The sequence below is a fragment of the Enhydra lutris genome, unplaced genomic scaffold (genome assembly GCF_002288905.1).
Source record: "Enhydra lutris kenyoni isolate GAN:26980312 unplaced genomic scaffold, ASM228890v2 scaffoldscaffold9, whole genome shotgun sequence".
Lineage (NCBI taxonomy): Eukaryota > Metazoa > Chordata > Mammalia > Carnivora > Mustelidae > Enhydra > Enhydra lutris.
Window position 1 is genome coordinate 49,973,921 of NW_019154093.1, and position 24,727 is coordinate 49,998,647.

Consider the following 24,727-nt stretch of genomic DNA (forward strand, 5'->3'; position numbering starts at 1 on the left):
CTTCATTGCTAATTTGGATACCTTTTATTTCTCTTTGTTGATAGACTGGTTTCTGATAATATCCTGATGCCAGTAAGGTGGCCGTGGATGATTTATCTTCAAAATTCTCTTTTACATGAGAGAGAAATAAATTTCTATTTCAATTAAACCACTATCATTTCCAACAGTATTTCTTTTCTTGGTTATGTGGATTTAACACTTAGTCCAACTGATTGATATAGTACACAAAAGCGAGGTGCTTCAAATAACAGAAGCTAAGATGTGGTACTAGATGAAGGCAGAACTAGGTAGGTGCAAATTAGTTACACAGATAATGAAAACTGAAAATCTCAAGCCTATTATTATATACTAGTAAAGTATTTAGTTAAATCATCACCTGCCACATACTGAAAAGCCAACCATATGCTATAAAGGCTCTGATATGGTATTAGGGGAAATGGCAAAATATGTGTAAAACGTTGGCATGGGTTGTCAGCAAAATCCTAAAAGAATGATGAATTTAAGGTGAAACCAGCTGGCCAGTCTGAGAGTTGTAAGAGAAAGTATTTGCCTCTTCTCTAAGATTAAAGGAATTCTTTGCCTATAACCTGCATCCTCAGCCGACTGAGAGACTGATAATTTGAAAACTTTCAGGGTAGGAAAGGCCAACTGTTTATATTCTAAATTGAAGCAGTTAAAAGAATTCTAATCTTAGCAATAAATATGACTAGTGTCCCACCATTCAAAAGTGGTTAGGCTGCTCGCAAAGATAGTACATTATTTCAGATGTCGTCATTGCAGCAGACAACAAGCTGAAAATTATTTGGATGGGCAGAGCACAAAGGTCTATAAATAAAAAAACTTGTGTCCTTGAGCTTAAAAATTCCATTTATCCAAGAACTTTGTGTTCACTCACACTTGGAAATCACCAAAAAGCCAGTTGTGCTGCAAGACCACCACATTTTTGAGGGTAACTTATTGTCCAAAAAGAATCCACTGGATTCTGAAACCGTACTAACAGGAACTGGTTTGCTCTATAAGTGTGATCCTTAGGAAAGATGTGCTCTTGAATGTCCACCTCAGATGTGGCCGCAGGATAAAGGAGAAGGAAAACTCTTTCAGAAGGCAAAGCCAGAGACCACTAAGGAAAATGGGCAAAGGATTCTTACTGAAGAGCAAACCTGGGGCTACCAGATGGACAAACTGAAGAGCTCACTCCACAGCCGGAGCAGGGAGCCTACGACATTTTTGTTCAGCAAAATTTTTGATGATTATTATGCCCCAGAGAGGCTTTTCCTGTCTTTACATTAACAAAAATATCTAGTTGGTGGAACCATGAGGCACCAAATCAAAATCTGATAGAAGAGCCTCTACACCATCCCGAGAGATTGAACTCTTGAATGGGATGCAGGGACTGCAGGGGAGACATCAGGGTTTTCTGCTTCAAGAGGCAGAAGGGGGTACATAACCAAAGGGTATCCAAAGGAACAGACTCTATACAGCTGTGGTAGACTGCAGGCTTGTTCTCAGTTCCTCACTCCCTCCTGTACAGTGTAGCAGAGGAAACAGAGTCTACCCCTGTTTGCTTTGGCTAATGCGAAGTGGGAGGGAGGGGACATGAGCCGAGATTTTAAAGACCTGCATGGGCCTTTGGTGCCTCACCATGAGAAGAACATGACCAGGAACTGTCGGTTCAAGAACAATGAGAAGATGTGGAGCAGACGCAGAGCCAATTCCAAAGGCTGGGCCCAAGGTCAGCCAACACTCAGTGTAAGCAGAAATGTCCCCACTGACCTATAAGCACATGGCTGAGAAAAATAAATGCTTGTTTTAAGAAACTATTGCATTTCAAGGTGTTTTGTTATGCAGCATCATGGCCAATAAAGCAACCAGATCTATCTTAACAGCTATAGCTAAAAATAGAACTTTTGGAGATCCCATCAACAGACATGATTGCGAAAGAAATAGAAACCAAACTGAGAAAACTCTAAATAAAGAAATAGAAATCAAACTGAGAAAACTCTAAACAAACTCTAAAATTCTAAACAAACAAACTCTAAACGCAAACAAACCCTTGAACACCCCAAGCACAAATAAGAGAAGAAAGACTGAGAACTTTCTAGAAACTTCCTAAAGTGGTCAGGAAGACTGGATTAACACTGATCCTAAAAGATAAAAATGGACATTCAGATCAAGATTATGTATAAAAAGAAAGAGCATGTGATCAAGGAGTTTTTGGGTTTTGCTGTGTGTGTGTGTGTGTGTGTGTGTGTGTGTTTAATGGAACTATTTCAAAGTTAAAAATTAAACAACTAAAAGTACAAAGTTGTTAATGCACCATAAACAACTGATCAAAATCAGGGGAAAAAAATCTGGAAATGGACACAATATGCTTATGTTTTTGAGGATTGGAGTACCTGGTTTTTAAATATTTTAGGAGAAAAGTGAAAGGCCCAGAATATGCAAACAAAAGTGTAAACAGAACTATTAAATGGGGCTAAACAGAAAAGGCTAACTTTCCAACAGAATAGTTTAAATGAAACAGAAAGAGGAATACAGGATGAGGTCCTTAAAAAAGAAGTCAGGAAAGTATTACATAGAATAATTGCAAAGGCATTTTCTCCTTATAACACGGAAATTGATGGATTTGAGAGTAAGGATATTAAAAAAGATCTTTAAGGGGCTGCAGGAAATAGAAGAGCTAGGACAAAGCATGGATGTCATGTAGAATATTTTATGACAAACTGCTGGCCTGAGCCAATAATTCTTGGGCTGGAGAAGGAATTGTCGCTCTATAGGAAGCTGGTGGATGTGGGGTAAAGAAGAGAAACTGCAACATAGTTTTTACATAGATTTCAAAGGAATCCCTGAAGGACACAGAGAGAACTAGCTACAGTATCTTTAAAAAAAAAGAAAAAAGAAAAAGAAAAACAACTTGTTTTATAAACAAAAAGAAAGCAGAAAGAAAAAGAGTAATGTATTTTAAATGTGATAATACAGAAGATGGTAGGCCATTTGTGCATAAGAGTAAAGAGAAGAGAGGTGCCTGGGTGTCTCAGTCCCTTAAGCATCTGCCTTCGGCTCAGGTCATGATCCTAGGGTCCTGGGATTGAACCCTGTGTCAGGTTCCCTGCTCAGCAGGGAGTCTGTTTCTCCCTTTCCCTTTGCCCCTCTCCCTCCTTGTGCACTCCCCCTGCCTCTCTCTCAAATAAATAAATTTTTTAAAAAATCCTTCAAAAAAGAGTAAAGAGAAGAACTGGCTAGAGGGTGAAACACAACAAAGCAAATAGAAAAGGCAAAAAAAAATGTGAAAACAGAGTTTATATAAGGTATGCAATGGTATAAGCATCTATGACTGCATTGCAGGAAATAATTGGAGTATACACATAGGTAAAACTTACAAATACTTTGTATAAACTGAAAAAACATTGGGGATCAAGTAAAATCATGTGTTAGAAAAGATTTGTGGAAAGTATAGAGCTTTCTACACGTAAAAGTAATTAATGGTTGCAATGTTAAGAGTTACTCCTCAAGGGTAAATAACATAGAAATATTGTTCAGTTCAACAAGTGTTTATTTAGCCACTACAATGTACTAAGCAAATGTTAGACTCTGGGGGACACATCAATAATGAAGACAGACATAGTAACTATTCCAAGCCAGACAACAGGCTTAAAAGAGAATGGATACAGCTCTCTAAATGAAGACTTTTGCTGCCTTCCTAGAGCCAGCCACTATTTATCTTGTGAACTCTCCAGAAACACATGTATATGCAACCGCATATATATACATATATATGATTATTTATAGACATATTCATGTATATGTATCTTTTAAATTTATACAATTGAGGATAAGTTATATATACTATTCATGACCTTGTGATTTTCTCTAAACACAGTAATTTGAATATGATTCTATGTCAGAATATACAGAGCTACCTCATTTTTCTTAACATATTGTGTGATTGTGTCATAATGTAATGAATCAATAGCCTTTAATGTACATTTATGCAGTTTCCAGTTCTTCCTTATTACATACAGTGCTTATATATAATGCACTTTATACATAGATTAGTATACTTGCTATACAAATTTATGGAAATGAAATTTCCATTAAATAACAAGTAAATTTTTAATTTTGATATTGTCAAATATCCTTCAAAGTGATTACATCCCTTTGTATTGTGACCTACCTCACCCTAAAATGTCCTCAGACCACTTGCCAATGACATTTATTATCAAACCTTTTGACCTTTCCAAAAAGATATTTTATTACATCTTAAATTGTGTTGGTCTTATTATGAAAAAATATGAGTATATTCTCACATATTTAAAAGTTTTTTTGTGTTTCCCTCTTTATCTGAATTTTCTGTTCATAATCTTGGGCTTTCTACTCTTCTCAAAATTAATACGTTAGAAGCCATGAGCCTGTTGTCATACATCTTGTCAGTTTTTTTAGTTTGTTATTTTTCTGTCAAATTGAATTTTTTTAAAGACTTTATTATTTATTTGACAGACAGAGATCATAAGTAGGCAGAGAGGCAGGCAGAGAGAGAGAAGGGAAGCAGGGTCCTTGCTGAGCAGAGAGCCTGAAATGGGGCTCCATCCCAGGACCCTGGGATCATGACCTGAGCTGAAGACCTAGGCTTTAACCCACTGAGCCACTCAGCTGCCCCTGTCAAATTGAATTTTTAACCGTGGTTTTATTTTTTAGATGTTTTATTTTGAGGTTACTGTAGGTACATATGCAGTTATATGAAATAATTGCAGACATCCCATACATTCATCATCGAGTTTCACTTACTAATGACATTTCACATAGCTATAGTATAATCATAATACAGGTAGGAAACTGACGTAGGTATAATACATCAACCTTATTCAGATTTCACCAGCGTGTGTGTGTTTAATTTAAGCATTTTATCACGTGGGTAGATTTGTGTGAACACGACTACAGCCAAGATACAGAACAATTCCCTCACAAGGCTCCTCCTTTTGCCCTTTTATATTCACAGCCGCCTCTTCCCTCTGCCCCTCCCTCCCTCCTAATAACCATAAATCTGTTCTCCATTTCTGTAATTTTGCCATTAAAAAAATGTTTTATAAATGGAAGCACAATATGAAATCTTTCGAGACCAGCTTCTTTCACTCAGTGTAATTTCCTGGAGATGCTACCAAGTATGTGTCAATGGTCCATTCCTTTCTATCGCTGAGTAATATTCCATTGCATGGATGTCTGAGTTTACTTAGTCATTCACCCATTGAAGGATGTTTAGATCATTTCCAGTTTAGGACTATGACCAATAAAGCTTGTATGAGCAATAGTGTCCAGGTTTTCACATGAGCAGAAGTCTTCCTTTCTCTGACATAAATGCTCAGCCAATTGCTGAGTCGTATGATATGGTGAGCACACATTTAATTTTGTAGGAACTGCCATTCACTTTTCTGGAGTGAGTGTACCATTTTACGCTTCTATCAGCAATGTATGAGTGATCCGGCTCTTCGGCACAACTGCCAGGATTCAGTGTTCCATTTTTATTTCAACATTCTAATAACTATGTAGTGACATCTCATTGTGGTTTTAGTTTTTATCTCCCTAATGACTAATGATGTTGAATATCTTTCATGTGCCTTTTGTCATCTTTACATCCTCTTCAGTGAAACCCTCTTTATATCTTTAGACCATTTTCTAATTGTTTCTAATCTTGTACTTACTACTGTATTTTAATAGTAATTTTATGTTCCAGCTTGAATCCTTTGTTGAATATGTGATTGTCAAATATTTTCTTCTAATATATAGCTTTTCATACCCTTTACAGGGTCTTTCACAGATCACTTTTAACTTTGATAATCCAGTTTATCTATTTTTTTTCATTTATTAATCATGTTTTTGGCGTCCAGTCTAAGAAGACTTTGCCAAGCCATGGATGTTGAAGACTTTTCCCCTATGATTTTTTTTCAACAAGTTTTATTAGTTTTATGTTCTACATTTAAGGCTGATCCATTTAAAGTTAAGTTTTGTGATATTTAGGTTGAGGTTCAATTTTTGCCTATAGAGGTCCAATTGCTGCATTGAAAACTTATCCTTCCTCCTTTGAATTGCTTTTGCACTTTTGCCAAATATCAGTTGGACATATTTGTGTGTACTTATTCTCGGCTATCTAAATTGTTCTACTAATCTTTTTATCTATTCCTTTGCCAATATCACACCACTACTATAGCTATTTAATAAAACTAATTTCTTCAATGATATTCTTTTTGAAAATGATTTTAGCTATCTTAGTTCTTTTGCATTTTCATAGAAATTTTGGGATGATTTTGTCTACATTTATAAAACTTTGCTAGAATTTTTGTAAGAATAATGTTGAAACTGTGTATTCATTTTAATATGATGAACCTACCTTCCTTGGACACAGTATATCTCTCTTGGTCTTATCTAATTTCTTTCATCAGCATTTTTTTCAGCATAGATCCTGTACATGCATTTTTAAGTTTATATAAAAGTATTTCATTTTTTTGGAGTGATAGTAGTCTTTTCAATTTTTTTCTTTTCACATATCCATTGTTAATATATAAACATGTAATAGATTGCTGTATGTTTATCTTGTATCTTGAGACCTTGCTGAACTCACGTTAGTTCTGGAAGTATTTTTTTTAGATTCTTCATGATTTTCCACAGACATTCATGCAAATAAGAACAGTTTTATTCTTTTCCTTCCCATCTATATCCCTTTTATTTATTTATCTTGCCTTAGTGCAGTAGCTAGAATATCTAGCACTATGTTAAATAAGTGGTAAGATTGGATAGCCCTACCTTATTCCTCTAATCTTAGAGAGAAATCACTCAGTCTTTCACTATTAAATATAATGTTAGTTGTAAGGTTTTTGTAGATGTTCTTTAAGTTGAGGTAGTTCACTTCTGTTCTTAACTTGCTGAGAATTTTGATCATAAATGGATGTTGAATTTTTCAAATACTTTTGCTGCATAAGATGATATGACCAAATAATATTTGAATACTTATTTTTATTAACTTTTTTTTAAGATTTTGTATCATGTTTGTCTTGTGTTTGTCCTGAATTTAATGAGAAATTTTGGGGGCTCCTGGGTGGCTCAGTTGATTAAGTATCTGACTCTTGATTTTGGCTTACATCATGATCTCAGGGTTTTGAGATCAAGCCCCACATAGGGTTCAATCCTAGGTGTGGAGACTGCTTAAAATTCTCTCTCTCCCTCTTCCTTTGCCCCTCCCCCTTCCCTCTTAAAAAAAATTCTAGTGTTTCACCAGTAAGGATGATGATGTTGGCTTGTGTCTGTCTGTGTCTGTGTGTATGTTAAGGAAATTAACATGTATCAACTAATATTTTATAATAGATTCTTTAAAAAATTTTAATAGAAAATTAATTTTATAATATATGTTTTCAGAATCTATAGAAGTAAGTAGGTTTTTTGTTTTTTTCTTTTTTACTTTAAATTAGATGTAAACATTTTCCATTATGGAACCTTCTTGTATTCCTAGGGAAAGCCATTTCTTGGACATGATATACGATGCTTCTAAAGTACTTTTGGATTCTATTTGACAGTGTAGTTTTTAGGAATTTTGAGCCATTATTCATATATGCTATTTGTTAGTCTTTGTTTGTGCTCTGTTTGTCAGGTCCTGGAATCTAGATTGTGGTGGTTTCACAAAAAGAATTTAGAAACTTGTCTTCCTTTCTCTCCCTCTCCCTGTTGCTTTTGCTCTCTCTCTTTTTCCCCTCCCTTCCCTCTCTCTCCCCTCTTCCTTCACTTTAATGCTTCTATAGAATTTGCCTGTGAGGATGTCTGGTTTGGTGCTCATTCAGGGAATAATCAGCCTTTTAGAATTTCTAAATCCTCTGGCATCAGATTTGATAATTTATGTTTTCCCAGAATATCATTATTTTATTCAGGTTTTTAAAGTATCTATAGAGAGTATAGAAACTTGTTATTTTATAATTCTGTATCTGTGATTATATACCCATTTTCAGTTTGTATTTTGAGTATCTGGCTTTCTTCCTTTTCTTCCAAAATTAACTTATCTAACAGATGAGTCTATTTTTTGTTACTAATATTTTCATTTTCTGAGTTCTTAGTTCTTTTATTTTAGTTCTATTTAGTTCTTAGTTCTTGTTATTTCATTATATTTCCATAATAAATACCAGTTTACTGTAGTACCAGCTTACTGCCTTATATGCCTTTATTTACTTATTCTTTCTGCTTATTTAATGCTTTTATTGGACTTTATCTCACTCATATTAAACTTTAATTCATTTATTTACTACTTTAGTAACATAAATATTTAGTGTGATTAAGTTTACTTTGAACACTTGAAATGTATCCATCTTAAAATATTTGGTAAAGTTTTATAATTAATACTCCTACTTGTACTACACTATAATTTTTTATTTCTCTACCTAAATGTTGTTTTAATATATATTTTAACTTCTATTTCTGGTTTAGGGTTTGCTTTCTGTGTTTGTTATTGGTTTCTGATATTATTTTAAGAATGTGGTGTGTATAATATCTACCTGGTAGAATTTATTGAGGTTTTCTTTGTGGCTTGAAACATGATCAATACATAAATTTTCAATGCAATTTTTAAAAGGCTAAAGTCTAATTGTAGGTATAAATTTTGTTGTTTATCAAGAATAATTATTTTGAGTATATTATTGATTTCCCCTAAACATTACTTAATATTTATTTAATGTATCTGAAAGACCTGAGAGAGGTTAATTGAAGTCTTCTTCTATTATTGAGTTTCTGTCTTCTTATTATATTTACTGAAATTTTAGCATTTTGAATTTTGATGCTGTGCTACTTAGTTTATGAAGATTCACAACAGATGATTGTGGACTCTAAGCTTTTCATTATTAAATGTCATTCATTTGGTAGTTTAATGTGCTTTTCTTAAAATTAGACCTTGTATAATTTTAATTAAATGACCCTGACTTGCTTTTAGTTTGCATTTTTTTTTTAAAGATTTTATTTATTTGACAGACAGATATCACAGGCAGGCAGAGAGGCAGGCAGAGAGAGGAAGGGAAGCAGGCTCCCTGCTGAGCAGAGAGCCTGATGTGGGGCTCAATCCCAGGACCCTGGGATCATGACCTGAGCCGAAGGCAGAGGCTTTAACCCGCTGAGCCACCCAGGCACCCCTAGTTTGCATTTTTAACCTGTATTTTACCTCCAGTCCTTATTTTAATTTTAGATGAATATCATATATATCACCTATGTTGCTTTTTGATCCTAACTAAAGTTCTTTTACTTTTTTTTTTTGTAAAGAGAATACATTTTTATTTATTTTTTTATTTTTTAATTTTTTTAATAAACATGTAATGTATTTTTATCCCCAGGGGTATAGGTCTGTGAATCGCCAGGTTTACACACTTCACAGCACTCACCATAGCACATACCCTCCCCAATGTCCATAACCCCACCCCCCTCTACCAACCCCCCCACCCCAGCAACCCTCAGTTTGTTTTGTGAGATTAAAAGTCACTTATGGTTTGTCTCCCTCCCAATCCCATCTTGTTTCATTTATTCTTCTCCTACCCCCCTAACCCCCCACGTTGCATCTCCACTTCCTCATATAAGGGAGATCATATGACAGTTGTCTTTCTCTGATTGACTTATTTCGCTAAGCATGATACCCTCTAGTTCCATCCACGTCGTCGCAAATGGCAAGATTTCATTTCTTTTGATGGCTGCATAGTATTCCATTGTGTATCTATACCACATCTTCTTTATCCATTCGTCTGTTGATGGACATCTAGGTTCTTTCCATAGTTTGGCTATTGTAGACATTGCTACTATAAACATTTGGGTGCACGTGCCCCTTCGGATCACTACGTTTGTATCTTTAGGGTAAATACCCAGCAGTGCAATTGCTGGGTCATAGGGTAGTTCTATTTTCAACATTTTGAGGAACCTCCATGCTGTTTTCCAGAGTGGCTGCACCAGCTTGCATTCCCACCAACAGTGTAGGAGGGTTCCCCTTTCTCCGCATCATTGCCAGCATCTGTCATTTCCTGACTTGTTCATTTTAGCCATTCTGACTGGTGTGAGGTGATATCTCATTGTGGTTTTGATTTGTATTTCCCTGATGCCGAGTGATGTGGAGCACTTTTTCATGTGTCTGTTGGCCATCTGATGTCTTCTTTGCAGAAATGTCTGTTCATGTCTTCGGCCCATTTCTTGATTGGATTATTTGTTCTTTGGGTGTTGAGTTTGCTAAGTTCTTTATAGATTTTGGACACTAGCCCTTTATCTGATATGTCGTTTACAAATATCTTCTCCCATTCTGTCAGTTGTCTTTTGGTTTTGTTAACTGTTTCCTTCACTGTGCAAAAGCTTTTGATCTTGATGAAATCCCAATAGTTCATTTTTGCCCTTGCTTCCCTTGCCTTTGGCGATGTTCCTAGGAAGATGTTGCTGTGGCTGAGGTCGAAGAGGTTGCTGCCTGTGTTCTCCTCAAGGATTTTGATGGATTCCTTTCTCACATTGAGGTCCTTCATCCATTTTGAGTCTATTTTCATGTGTGGTGTAAGGAAATGATCCAATTTCATTTTTCTGCATGTGGCTGTCCAATTTTCCCAACACCATTTATTGAAGAGGCTGTCTTTTTTCCATTGGACATTCTTTCCTGCTTTGTCGAACATTAGTTGACCATAGAGTTGAGGGTCTATTTCTGGGCTCCCTATTATGTTCCATTGATCTATGTGTCTGTTTTTGTGCCAGTACCATGCTGTCTTGATGATGACAGCTTGGTAATAGAGCTTGAAGTCCAGAATTGTGATGCCACCAACTTTGGCTTTCTTTTTCAATATTCCTTTGGCTATTCGAGGTCTTTTCTGGTTTCATATAAATTTTAGGATTATTTGTTCCATTTCTTTGAAAAAAATGGATGGTATTTTGATAGTAATTGAATTAAATGTGTAGATTGCTTTAGGTAGCATAGAAATTTTCACAATATTTGTTCTTCCAATCCAGGAGCATGGAACATTTTTCCATTTCTTTGTGTCTTCTCAATTTCTTTCATGAGTACTTTATAGTTTTCTGAGTATAGATTCTTAGCCTCTTTGGTTAGTTTATTCCTAGGTATCTTATAGTTTTGGGTGTAATTGTAAAGGGATTGACTCCTTAATTTCTCTTTCTTCTGTCTTGTTGTCGGTATAGAGAAATGCAACTGATTTCTGTGCATTGATTTTATATCCTGACAGTTTACTCAATTCCTGTACAAGTTCTAGCAGTTTTGGAGTGGAGTCTTTTGGGTTTTCCACATATAGTATCATATCATCTGCAAAGAGCGAGAGTTTGACTTCTTCTTTGCCGATTTGGATGCCTTTAATTTCCTTTTGTTGTCTGATTGCTGAGGCTAGGAATTCTAGTACTATGTTGAATAGCAATGGTGATAACGGACATCCCTGCCGTGTTCCTGACCTTAGCGGAAAAGCTTTCAGTTTTTCTCCATTGAAAATGATATTTGCGGTGGGTTTTTCATAGATGGCTTTGATAATATTGAGGTATGTGCCCTCTATCCCTACACTTTGAAGAGTTTTGATCAGGAAGGGATGCTGTACTTTGTCAAATGCTTTTTCAGCATCTATGGAGAGTATCATATGGTTCTTGTTCTTTCTTTTATTAATGTGTTGTATCACACTGATTGATTTGCAGATGTTGAACCAACCTTGCAGCCCTGGAATAAATCCCACTTGGTCGTGGTGAATAATCCTTTTAATGTACTGTTGAATCCTATTGGCTAGTATTTTGGTGAGAATTTTCACATCTGTGTTCATTAAGGATATTGGTCTGTAGTTCTCTTTTTTGATGGGATCCTTGTCTGGTTTTGGAATCAAGGTGATGCTGGCCTCATAAAATGAGTTTGGAAATTTTCCTTCCTTTAATATTTTTTGGAACAGTTTCAGGAGAATAGGAATTAGTTCTTCTTTAAATGTTTGGTAGAATTCCCCTGGGAAGCCATCTGGCCCTGGGCTTTTGTTTGTTTGGAGATTTTTGATGACTGTTTCAATCTCCTTACTGGTTATGGGTCTGTTCAGGTTTTCTATTCCTTTCTGGTTCAGTTGTGGTAGTTTATATGCCTCTAGGAATGCATCCATTTCTTCCAGATTGTCAAATTTGTTGGCATAGTGTTGCTCATAGTATGTTCTTATAACTGTCTGTATTTCGTTGGTGTTAGTTGTGATCTCTCCTCTTTATTCATGATTTTATTTATTTGGGTCCTTTCTCTTTTCTTTTTGATAAGTCTGGCCGGGGGTTTATCGATCTTATTAATTCTTTCGAAGAACCAGCTCCTAGTTTCGTTGATTTGGTCTATTGTTTTTTTGGTTTCTATTTCATTGATTTCTGCTCTGATCTTTATGATTTGTCTTCTCCTGCTGGGTTTAGGGTTTCTTTCTTGTTCTTTCTCCAGCTCCTTTAGGTGTAGGGTTAGGTTGTGTACCTGAGACCTTTCTTGTTTCTTGAGAAAGGCTTGTACCGCTATATATTTTCCTCTCAGGACTGCCTTTGTTGTGTTCCACAGATTTTGAACCATTGTGTTTCCATTAGCATTTGTTTCCATGAATTTTTTCAATTGTTCTTTAATTTCCTGGTTGACCCATTCATTCTTTAGAAGGATGCTGTTTAGTCTCCATGTATTTGGGTTCTTTCCAAATTTCCTCCTGTGATTGAGTTCTAGCTTCAGAGCATTGTGGTCTGAAAATATGCAGGGAATGATTCCAATCTTTTGATAACGGTTGAGACCTGATTTAGGACCGAGAATATGATCTGTTCTGGAGAATGTTCCATGTGCACTAGAGAAGAATGTGTATTCTGTTGCTTTGGGATGAAATGTTCTGAATATATCTGTGATGTCCATCTGGTCCAGTGTGTCATTTAAGGCCTTTATTTCCTTGTTGATCTTTTGCTTGGATGATCTGTCCATTTCAGTGAGGGGAGTGTTAAAGTCCTCTACTGTTATTGTATTATTGTTGATGTGTTTCTTTGATTTTGTTATTAATTGGCTTATATAGTTGGCTGCTCCCATGTTAGGGGCATAGATATTTAAGATTGTTAGAGCTTCTTGTTGGACAGTTCCTTTGAGTATGATATAGTGTCCTTCCTCATCTCTTATTATAGTCTTTGGCTTAAAATCTAATTGATCTGATATAAGGATTGCCACCCCTGTTTTCTTCTGATGTCCATTAGCATGGTAAATTCTTTTCCACCCCCTCACTTTAAATCTGGAGGTGTCTTCAGGTCTAAAATGAGTTTTTTATAGGCAACATATAGATGGGTTTTGTTTTTTTATCCATTCTGATTCCCTGTGTCTTTTGATTGTGGCATTTAGCCCATTAACATTCAGGATAACTATTGAGAGATATGATTTTAGTGCCATTGTATTGCCTGTAAGGTGACTGTTATTGTATATTGTCTCTGTTCCTTTCTGATCTACTACTTTTAGGGTCTCTCTTTACTTAGAGGACCTTCCAATATTTCCTGTAGAGCTGGTTTGGTGTTTGCAAATTCTTTCAGTTTTTGTTTGTCCTGGAAGCTTTTTATCTCTCCTTCTATTTTCAGTGATAGCCTAGCTGGGTATAGTATTCTGGCTGCATATTTTTCTCATTTAGTGCTCTGAATATATCATGCCAGCCCTTTCTGGCCTGCCAGGTCTCTGTGGATAAGTCTGCTGCCAATCTAATATTTTTACCATTGTATGTTACAGCTTCTTTTCCCGGGCTGCTTTCAGGATTTTCTCTTTGTCGCTAAGACTTGTAAATTTTACTATTAGGTGATGGGCTGTGGACCTATTCTTGTTGATTTTGAGCGGGGTTCTCTGCACCTCCTGGATTTTGATGCTTGTTCCCTTTGCCATATTGGGAAAATTCTCTCCAACAATTCTCTCCAATATACCTTCTGCTCCCCTCTCTCTTTCTTCTTCTTCTGGAATCCCAATTATTCTAATGTTGTTTTGTCTTATGGTTTCACTTATCTCTCGAATTCTCCCCTCGTGGTCCAGTAGCTGTTTGTCCCTCTTTTGCTCAGCTTCTTTATTCTCTGTCATTTGGTCTTCTATATCGCTAATTCTTTCTTCTGCCTCATTTATCCTAGCAGTGAGAGCCTCCGTTTTTATTGCACCTCGTTAATAGCTTTTTTTATTTCAACTTGGTTAGATTTTAGTTCTTTATTTCTCCAGAAAGGGCTTTTATATCTCCCGAGAGGTTTTCTCTATTATGTTCCATGCCTTTTTTGAGCCTGGCTAGAACCTTGAGAATCATTATTCTGAACTCTAGATCTGACATATTACCAATGTCTGTATTGATTGGGTCCCTAACCTTTGGTACTGCCTCTTGTTCTTTTTTTTGTGGTGAATTTTTCCGCCTTGTCATTTTGTCCAGATAAGAGTATATGAAGGAGCAAGTAAAATACTACAAGGATGGCAGAGACCCTAGGAAAATACACTTTAACCAATTTAGAAGAGACTCCAAATCGTGGGGGGGAGAAAGGGGATAAAAAGAGGTTCAGAAAAAAAAAGTTAAAAAAGAAAACAAATAAAGAGAAAATATAAAAAAGAAAAATATATATATATATTAGATAAACTTGTTAAAAAAGAAAAGGGTAAAAGTTAAAAAACAATTTAGCTAAGAAAAAAAATTGAAAAAAAATTAAATTAACTGCAAGACTAAAGTATCATGGGGAGAAAGCCATGAGTTCCGTGCTTTGCTTTCTCCTCTGCTGGAATTCCGCTGCTCTCCTTGGTATTGAAACTGCACTCCTTGGTAGGTGAACTTGGTCCTGGCTGGATTTCTTGTTGATCTTCTGGGGGAGGGGCCTGTTGTAGTGATTCTCAAGTGTCTTTGCCCCAGGCGGAATTGCATCACCCTTACCAGGGGCCGGGCTGAGTAATCCGCTTGGGTTTGTTTTCGGGAGCTTTTGTTCCCTGAGCGCTTTCCATAGAGTTCCGGAGGGCGGGAATGAAGATGGCGGCCTCCTAGTCTCTGGCCTGGAGGAGCCGAGGGCTCGGGGCCCCACTCCTCAGTGCGCCCTCAGAGAATAGCGCCCAATCAGTCCTGTCTCCCTGGCCTCTGTCCACACTTGGAGCTCACTCAGCCTGCGACCGGTTCAAGGTAACCCTGAGCTGAGAGCTCACTTCTTGGCTCTTTCTCTGTAGCCGGCTTCCCTGTTCTAATACCTGCAAGCTCTTCAACACTCAGACACCCCCATCCTTCTGTGACCCTGCGGGACCTGGGGCCACGCTGACCCTGCTTGGGCTTCACACCTGTTTAGCCTCTGGAACAATGTCCCTCAGTGGAACAGACTTTTAAAAGTCCTGATTTAGTGCTCCGTTGCTCCGCCGCTTGCCGGGAGCCAGCCCCTCCCCCCACGGTCTATCTTCCTGTCGCTTTGGATTCACTGCTCTGCCAGTCCTATCTTTCAGAAAGTGGTTGATTTCCTGTTTCTAGAATTGCTGTTCTTCTCTTCAATCTACTGTTGGATTTGTAGGTGTTTGCAATGTTTAGATAAGCTATCTAGCTGATCTCCTGCTACCTGATGTAGTCTCAGCCTGCTACTTTTCCACCATCTTGACTCCTCCCCCCAAGGTCTTTTACTTTTAATGGGTGATGTTATTTCACTTATATTTACTGGTGCAACAAGTAGTTCTGATGTTTTATTCCATGTTACACTTTTGATGGTTTAATGTTATTTGTTTTTTTTTTAATTTATTTTTGCTATATATCTATGTTTCTTGTGTGTGTGTGCATTTTAGTCTTTTTAGTTTTTTGGTCCTGAATTTGGAAAGCATCTTCTCTGCTTGTAGATTTTCTGGCAGTTAGCTTGGCTATACATATTTTGGAAAACTATATTTTGAGAATTATCTTTGAATTCTGTCTTTGAATTCATAATCTGTATATCTTTTATGACACAATATTTTAATGTGTTTTTGCTTTTTTTTCTCTCTTTTTCTCTTCCATAATGTTTTATGCATCTCTCATGTGCTTTCTTTCTGTTTGTGTTGCTATTTTCCCCAGCCAACTATGCATTAGAGGATGATGTTAGAAAGGGCAACAGTGGACTGAATTGGATATTCAGATAGCTCAAATTCAGATCCCTTGTCTTGAAATGTGTCCCAACAAAAGGCCATCCTAGTTTTGATTATTTTTTGGTTGGCATATGCTTTCCCTATCTCATGGAAAGGTACACCACCAGCTTTTGAGTAGTGATTTGGAGTTTATGTTACTTTTGTGTACCAAATAATCAACCAGAAGATTGCCTGCCACCCATGTTCCACCCATGTTTCCCCTTCCATCCACCCAGGCTGGTTGTTTTTTTTTCCCCTGAAAAGATGATATGCATGCACTGTACTTAGTTTCACCTTTTCTGTCATTCTGTTCTGCCCAACAGAATTAGTGATGGCTCAACATCATACAAAGCCACTGAGCCCTTGCTGTCTAAAGAGGAGGTCACTGACTTGACCTTTCAGAAAGTGCAACTTACCTTTGGATAATTCTGCTTGCTTCCTGCAACATGGAGACACACACCTCCTACTGCTTTCCTCGTTTCACCTGGATATAAATTTCACAACACTTTGGCAGCCCTCCAAGTTTTCATTTCTGCTTCTTTGTTCTGTGTTTTGGTTTAAAGTTGGTTTCAAAGAGCAGGGCAGAAATGTCTTTTCTCTGTCATCTTTAATTACTTCCTCTCTTCTTTATAAATTTTAAAATTAAAACCAGAGGAAGAACAATTAAACTTCCATGTTGCAACCAATAGAAGCGTAAGTTCCTTGTGTGGCCAGACTCCCTTTGCATCTTTAGGAAATTCTCTGCACTTTTAGGAAGACATCACTGCCCTCTCCATAAATCTGAAATAGATAGTCCTACATAGGTGCATGGAATTTTACTCAAAATTCTGGGTGTCCACGCCAAATATTCATAAGGTTACACATTGTTCTTTCTAATCTTTTCTAAAAGATTTTATTATATTTTCTTGCAGGCTTGTGAATAAATAACATGTTCCTGCTCACAGTTTGTATTAGAACATTTGCTATGCATTTTGTTTTCAATCATAATCCTTAGAGCCTTGAAACAAACAAATCACTTATACTGTATAGAATGATAATTGTCTTGGTATTACTGCCCTAGGAAATAGTGTTCATTTTTGTGGCTTCATTTTGATGTACAGCAGAATTTAGTAATGCCACAATCCCCTACATAGTTCCAGTAATACTAAATGAAGCAGTGTGAAACTTCTAGCTTTATCTGAGCTCCCATGTCTGAAATCTGTCATTTGGTGGTGTTTAGTTTGCCTGGCATATTTGTTTACCCACTGCCTATCGGCTAGCTTCCAAATCCTCCTGATGAGGTGATTTCATAACAGCTGAAAATGATATTGCATTCTTCACCTATAGCAGGTGGTCCCCAAGTGGCCGTTCATCTTCTCTTGTGGTCTCTACTGTGAACTGTAAATCATGTCGGGAAATGACAGCCTGTTAGGCAGTGTGATCTATCATTAGTACAAGTCACCAGTCACAACATGCATACACTTGATCCATCCTCTGTGCAAGTGATGGATTTGGTCAGAAGATTGCCATTTTACATTTTGGAAAACATGAACTGATGTGAGTCCATAAATGAAATATTTTAACCTGGGATCTCATGTAGATGTCATTATGTCATCTCTCCTGGAATTCAGCTGCCAGAAATAAAGTTGAAGAAGTAGATCATGTCAGATTGGATGAGAGTGCCCCATAAACATGGATTCTGTATCTCTAGCAGCTGTACATATGTTAATTCACTATTTCACAAACATTTTGAGCATTTATTTGTTGCAAAGCTCTGTGCTAGTTTCTAACGGTACCAAAAGTAATAATAATGATAAAGTCAGAATCTAAAGAGGGAGATAGACTCATAAATAAACAACTGTACAGATGTATATTGTTTGGTATCTGGAGATATTTTGCGAGCATTTGGGACAGCACTTCATTCTGTGGTTAGGGGTTTGGAGGGATAAACATGGAGACCAAGGTAAGTTTCTTTGGAAATGTGACATGAGCTAAAGCTTAAAGGATGAGTAAGAAGCATGTTTGGTAAAGGAGTTGAGGGGGAGGGCATAGTGGGGAATGGTGTTTCATGTATAGGAGAATGAGCAAAGTCATAGACTCAAGAAATAGTCTAGAATGTCTAAGGGACCTCCAGCAATACTATAAGAGTTTACTTGGTTATTATAAATAATACTGCTATAAATATTCACATCCAAGTCTTTGCACAGACATATGCTTTCGTTTCTCTTGGGTAGATACTTGGGGGTAGAATTCTTGGGTCATATAGTAAATGTATATTTAACTTTTTAAGAAACTGCCAACCATTTTTTTTTCCAAAATAGCTACACTATTTTACATTCCTACCAGCAATATATGAGAGCTCCAGTTTTTTCCATGTAAGTTTAAATTAGAGGTATGCTATGGCTGGATTTATGCTTTAAATAAATGAATCTGGTAGCTATTAGAAATGAGACTAGAAAGAAAGTCACCATTTAAGAAGCTGCTGCAATAATCTGGGAGAGAGCCACAAAGACCTTGAACTAGACTAGTGGTGGTGACTAGAATGGAGAAGATGCATCATAGAGGAAGAATAACACTACTGAATAAGAAAGGGTCATTTGATTCCTTCAGGTATGCAGCTTGGGGAATATGACTCATGAAGGTGTGAGGACAGAGGGGGCATCTGTTCAGCTAGCCAGAGGAGCTAAGGAAAGCTGACTTTAGGTCGTAAGCTTATTGTCTTCACATCTGAAACATCCAGTATTAAAAAATAGAGCCCTAAACTTTCCAACAACATCTATACCATCACAGTGTCCTCTTTTATTGGTTTACCAGCTGTACACTGAGCATAGCATTGTACATGTTGGAGCACTTCTGCTTTAGAGATTATGTTCATTTGGTTCTAAAAATAACTGCAGGAAATTTATTGTCTTATGGTAAGTGCATAATTACAATGTATTTATAAATTCTACATGTTGAAATTTTTATTATTTGTATTGTTAGCACATGAAATATTATTTTGTGTGGCCCACATCACATATATTGCAGTATATTACACTAGTTAGGATACAGCAAATTAATATCCCAGTGAAAAAATGTTTGGTAGTATTCATAAGCTTACCACAGTCTTTCCCAGTGTTTACCTCCAAGCAACCACACGGGATTACTGTAATATGAGTTTAAGCGAAAGGTGAGATGATAAGAACCCTATGATGTTTGGGTTCAAATATCTTTTGTATACACTGAAAACAAGCAGTTAGTCAAAAATATCTGTCACTTCAATGAGATCAGATTAAACTCTTAATAATTACACAATCACATGATATACACAGCATGTAAATAAGAACATCTAAGAACAACAAATATGTATCTTGGGAAAGGTTAAGTAATATTTAGTTGGATTATAATATATTTGGCTTTGTCATTTATTTCATTAAATTCTTTCTCTATTAGGCTAATTAAATTACTGCCCAGCTTAGAATATGATTTTAATAGTTTATTCAACAGAACTTAATTCTCTCCAAAAGTCAAAAACACCTATATGGCGCATATCTGAAAAGCATTTTGTAGATTGAAGCTGAGACTTTTACAATGTATGAACCTCTCTGAGAGCAGAATCACACTGTTAAATGAATAGCAAATAGATCAGAGCCACAGGATTTGCTTATATTGAATCTTGCAACTGATAGCATTTTAATTGCTTAAAATTTTCTTTGAATAAAGCCAATGATTAGAGCAGAAAACTGAAGGTCAAACCATATTTTCGTCTCTCCTAAGCAGAATATTTGCAATACAAAATCAGTAAAGAGCACACTTGCTCATTTCCTTTCATTTTAAAACAGTGTTTACTCATTCTAAACACTTATATTATAAATATTACAGTGGAGACCTAGACACTGGTATTACTAATAAGAAAAATGAAAAATTCAGTCAGCTGTCCAGTAATTTGCCAATGTCTAACCTATTTATGACTGGCACAACTTCAGTGATATTATCTCAGGTATTTTATCTTACTAATAATTGCTGTCATCCAAACATTTAGCATGGGAAAATTAAAGGAAACCCAAAATATCTATATGAGATTAAAATAATGTCATAAATATAATGGTCACAAAAATAATGAACAAGGTGTTAATAGCCATACTACCTAAAGAGCCCACAAAAGTCAACATGAAGAACACCATAAATTACATGAACAAAAGATATGTTACAGAAAATATGCAAATAGTCAATAAATATATGAAAAAGTTCATCACACGAAAAAGATGCAAATTAAAGTCTAAATATGATTAAAATGTTGCTCTCCAAATTAGCAAACTTTTTTTTTTTTATCATTTTTCCCATTGAACAAGAGTACGAAATAACATTCTCATATCCTTCTGGTGAGATAGCAATTTAGGACAATTTTTCAGAAGAACAATTTTAAAATACATAAGAATAAAGCTAAAAACTTCCATTCTTTGACCCAGTAATTCTACGTATAAAAATAATCTCCAATCAGAAATGTGAACAAAGATTTATGTGTAGTGATTTTATTATCTGATTATAAAAACATAATCTGAATATGACCTGCATGTACAGCAATAGAGGAATAGTGTAATTAATTAACATGTACCCATAAAATGTTCTGTTCAATAGCTTTTTTAAAAGTCATTAATAATATGGAAATTTTTAAAAATTCAAGTGAAAAGTGACGGTGTCTAAAAATAGATACTTTTACTGCATCTTTGTCTGTGGCTATCTAAATACATTCAGCTATCAAGGTATCTATAATCCTAAATTTACAAAATTAAAGATTGGAAGAAAATATCTCAAAACATCAGTTATTACGTACATCAAAGTTTTGGGGTTTTTAACTTTTATTCAAATTCAAGTTAATTATTTTTGTGTATTATTAGTTTCAGAGGTAGAATTTAGTGATTCATCAGTTACGTATAACACCCAGTGCTCATTACACCAGGTGTCCTCCTTAATGTCCATCACCCAATTACCCTATCCCCTCACTCCCCTGACCTTCAGCAACCCTCAGTTTGTTCCCTATAGTTGAGCATCTCTCATGGTTTGCCTCCTCTCTGTTTTTATTCTATTATATTTTTCCTTCCCTTCCCCTATGTTCATATGTTTTGTTTCTTAAATTCTACATATGAGTGAAATCCTATGATATTTGTCTTTCTCTAACTTATTCCACTTAGCATAATGCACTCTAGTTCTAGCTACTGAAGCCATTTCAAAAGGCATTCTTTTTAATGGCTAATATTCACACACTACATCTTCTCTTTATCCATTCATCATCAGTTGATGGACATCTGGGCTCTTTCCGTATTTTGGCTATTGTGGACATTGCTGCTGTAAACATTGGGGTGCATGTGTCCTTTGAATCACTATTTTTATATCCTTTGGCTAAATACCTAGTAGTGCAATTGCTGGGTAGTTCTATTTTTAACTTTTTAAGGAACCTTCATACTGTTTTCCAGAGTGGCTGCACCAGTTTGCATTCCCATAAACAGTGTAAAAGTATTCCCTTTCTCCACATCCTTGCCAACATCTGATGTTTCCTGTAGTTGTCAATTTCAGCCCTTCTGATCAGTGTGAGTTGTGTCTCATTGTGGTTTTGATTTGTTTATATCATAGTTTTTGACAATGAAAATTTATGTTTCTTTTATCTTTTAAGAATTTTTTCACACAAAATATGATTAGTTCAAAATGATGTTGAGAGTAGGGGATATTTTGGAGGATTATAAAGTCAGAAAGTAAATGACAGTAATTAATTTTTAGTTTAACCAAAACAATACATTCAAATTAATTTATGCTAATTAGTTTGGTTTACTTAAAAAACATGAACATTTAGGTATTTTATTATTTTTTAAATTTAAAGTCAATTACCCAACATACAGAATATCATTAGTTTCATATGCAGAATTCAGTAATTCACTATCATTATTTAATCAAAAGTTTAGTCAGAAGAACCAATAGCCTATTAACACAACCAAGGGTTAACTTGGTTAACACAACCAAGTTTACATAATTCTGAAGAACTCCCAGTGTTAAAAATCACAAAAAATTCTATGTAGTTGCTGCTGAAAATATTCATATGACATATTCAAAAATCATTTACTTCATACCAGTGTTTATGGTAGGATTCGCTAGACTTATAATCTGTTTTATTTTGGCATTTTCTTATATATCAGATAAAGTATAAATGACACTTTTAGTTTTGTAGTATATCATCAACAGGTTAGGTTTTAAGCTGTCTGAAATACAAATAAGCTGTCTAGAAAGCATCAAAAGACTAGGTGTCTAAAATTCAAATAACCTGCTGGATTCAGTTGTTTCTGTAAAGCACATAAATATTTAAAGATATTTTTAAAAAATAAGTGAACTTTGCACCAAGTTTTTTCATATTCAAGAAAGGCAGTATAAAGTAGTGGTTAATAGAAGTAGGTTAAGAAGTCAGACTACCTGGGACTGAATTCTGCTCTGATACTTGTGAGTTGTATAATTTAGGGCAAGTTATTTAAAATCTCTATTTTTCAGTTTCCTCATCAGCAAACTGGTGAGGAACTGGGGATAATAAGTGCAGATACTTTGAAGAAGAATTACTTTGAAAATTCAATGAGTTGATAAAATATAAGGCCCATAAAAGACTACCTGGGTGTGGAAAGAGCTTACTTAATGCTCACAATTAATGCTTGACTAATTAATTATTGAGCCCTCGTTTCTTTCACAGCCGATCTTCTTGAGTGAATAGTCTATACTGATCTATTTCTTTATCATTCAAAGAACATTTGTTGAGCATTTAATAATATTTGTAATTTGTGATTTTGAAGACAGATATTGGACTAAACCCTGGAAAAATAAAGGAAAATGCAACTTACTCCGACCTGAAGCAATACATAGTTTTATAATGGAGAGAAGAACCATATAGAAAAAAGAAGGACAGGAATGCACTCGCTGCAGTGGGGGCTTGGTATCAGAAGGGTTGGGCTTTAGGAAAATATTTCTTATGCTGGGATTTGAAGTATGTGTTGGATTGCCCTAGAAATAAAATGGAAAAGAGATATAGAGAGGAAATGTGGTATGCCACAACACAGATGGAAAAAGAGATTGTGATGTATTTGAGTAAATGGCTGTAAATTTGAGTAATAGTATACCCTGAAGGGCAAGGATTGCAAAACCTCTCTGCCTTGGCAGAATAATTAAGCCCCTTGACCAACTGACCTGGCTTCTCCATGAGAGGCTTTTCCTTATCTATTCCACTCTATTGCCACATAAAAAGGGGAAATGGAGAGTATTTTCCCTTTGGAGACTCTTCTGTTTTTGCAGATCAATTTCTGATTGGGATTTGGAAGCAGAAAATGGTATAAGCATTGAAGAAACATAAGCCTCAGTTTGCCAGATTTGAGAATTTCTTGGCTGTGTAACCTCCCTATGATTTTAGACAACTTCTGGGTTATTTGTATTTTTGTTACTCCTGGGTTAGTAACCAACTCAGAAGTTTGATAACTCAAGACCTATGAATTTGAGTGCTATTTTAAATCTTTCTCAGGCGAGAAAAATACCAATAGTAAGTAATAGGCAACAATTGTAAAACAGTCTTGCTTTAATATCCTCACTTGCCACTAAGCCATACACCAGTGAATTCATTTTCTTTTCTTCTTTTCTTTTTCTTTTTTCTTTCTTTCTTTCTTTTTATGTTTGTGGTCATAATTTTTATTTATTGAGCAGAAGATATACAATAGGATGTCTGTGGTAGAAAACGATGTGGTCAATTCCTTCCTTCTTGTTATTTTCTTTAGTTCCTCTTTGTTCCCAAATTTATCTGCCACCAACTGTCTTTGTCCCTACTTAGATTCACATTTATTTTAGTGAGGGAAGAGAATCTGGCTCTTCCAACAAGCACTGTATCAAACTTTCCCTTCAACATAGGAAACTTTCAACCACCTTAAACTTCTAGCCAAAGTCATAAATGACCTTTGTAAGGCAGACTAACATAGTCGTACTTTTCTGCTCCCACATGACCCAACTCAGTCTAAAATACTTCCTTTTCTTGTAGAATCATGTTAAAAACTACCCCGAGAAGCCTGTACATTCCAAAATCCTGACACTTTTGATATTGAATATTGTAAAGCTTCAACTTCATTAGCATATAGTCTAATCACAAAATGCAACAGATAATAAGTTAAGTAGATACTTTGTTACTATTTTTAGGAGTTTGCCAATGTCTCTGGAGAGAAAAATTAACTGTCCTGTACCACTCAACCAGCAATTTGGTTAAATGGTTAAATGGTTAAATGTAACACTCCACTTCCAGGTACCTATTTTAGTATTTTTGGAGTTCTTTGATTTGGAGTTCTGCAAGCAACAGAAACCAGTCATAGATAACTTAAACCAAAACAAATAAACAAACAACAACAAAAACAAGTGTACTGTAAGGTTAGAGTTAACTCACAGAATCTAAGGAAAGACAGAATAACCAGGGCTTAAGAAATACAGGAATCAGGGTTGAGTCACAGACCTTTGTAACCGTCCTCCCAACAATATACTGCTTAAAATGTAACCTATGAGAAATTATATTAGTTACCAAGCATACTTCGATATAGCCTTAAGAAAAACATGTACTGGCAAGAGGTCTTTGGAGGAGAGGATGATCTATGTCCTTGAAGCCAAGCAGCTGGGATGGCTGGGCTTGCT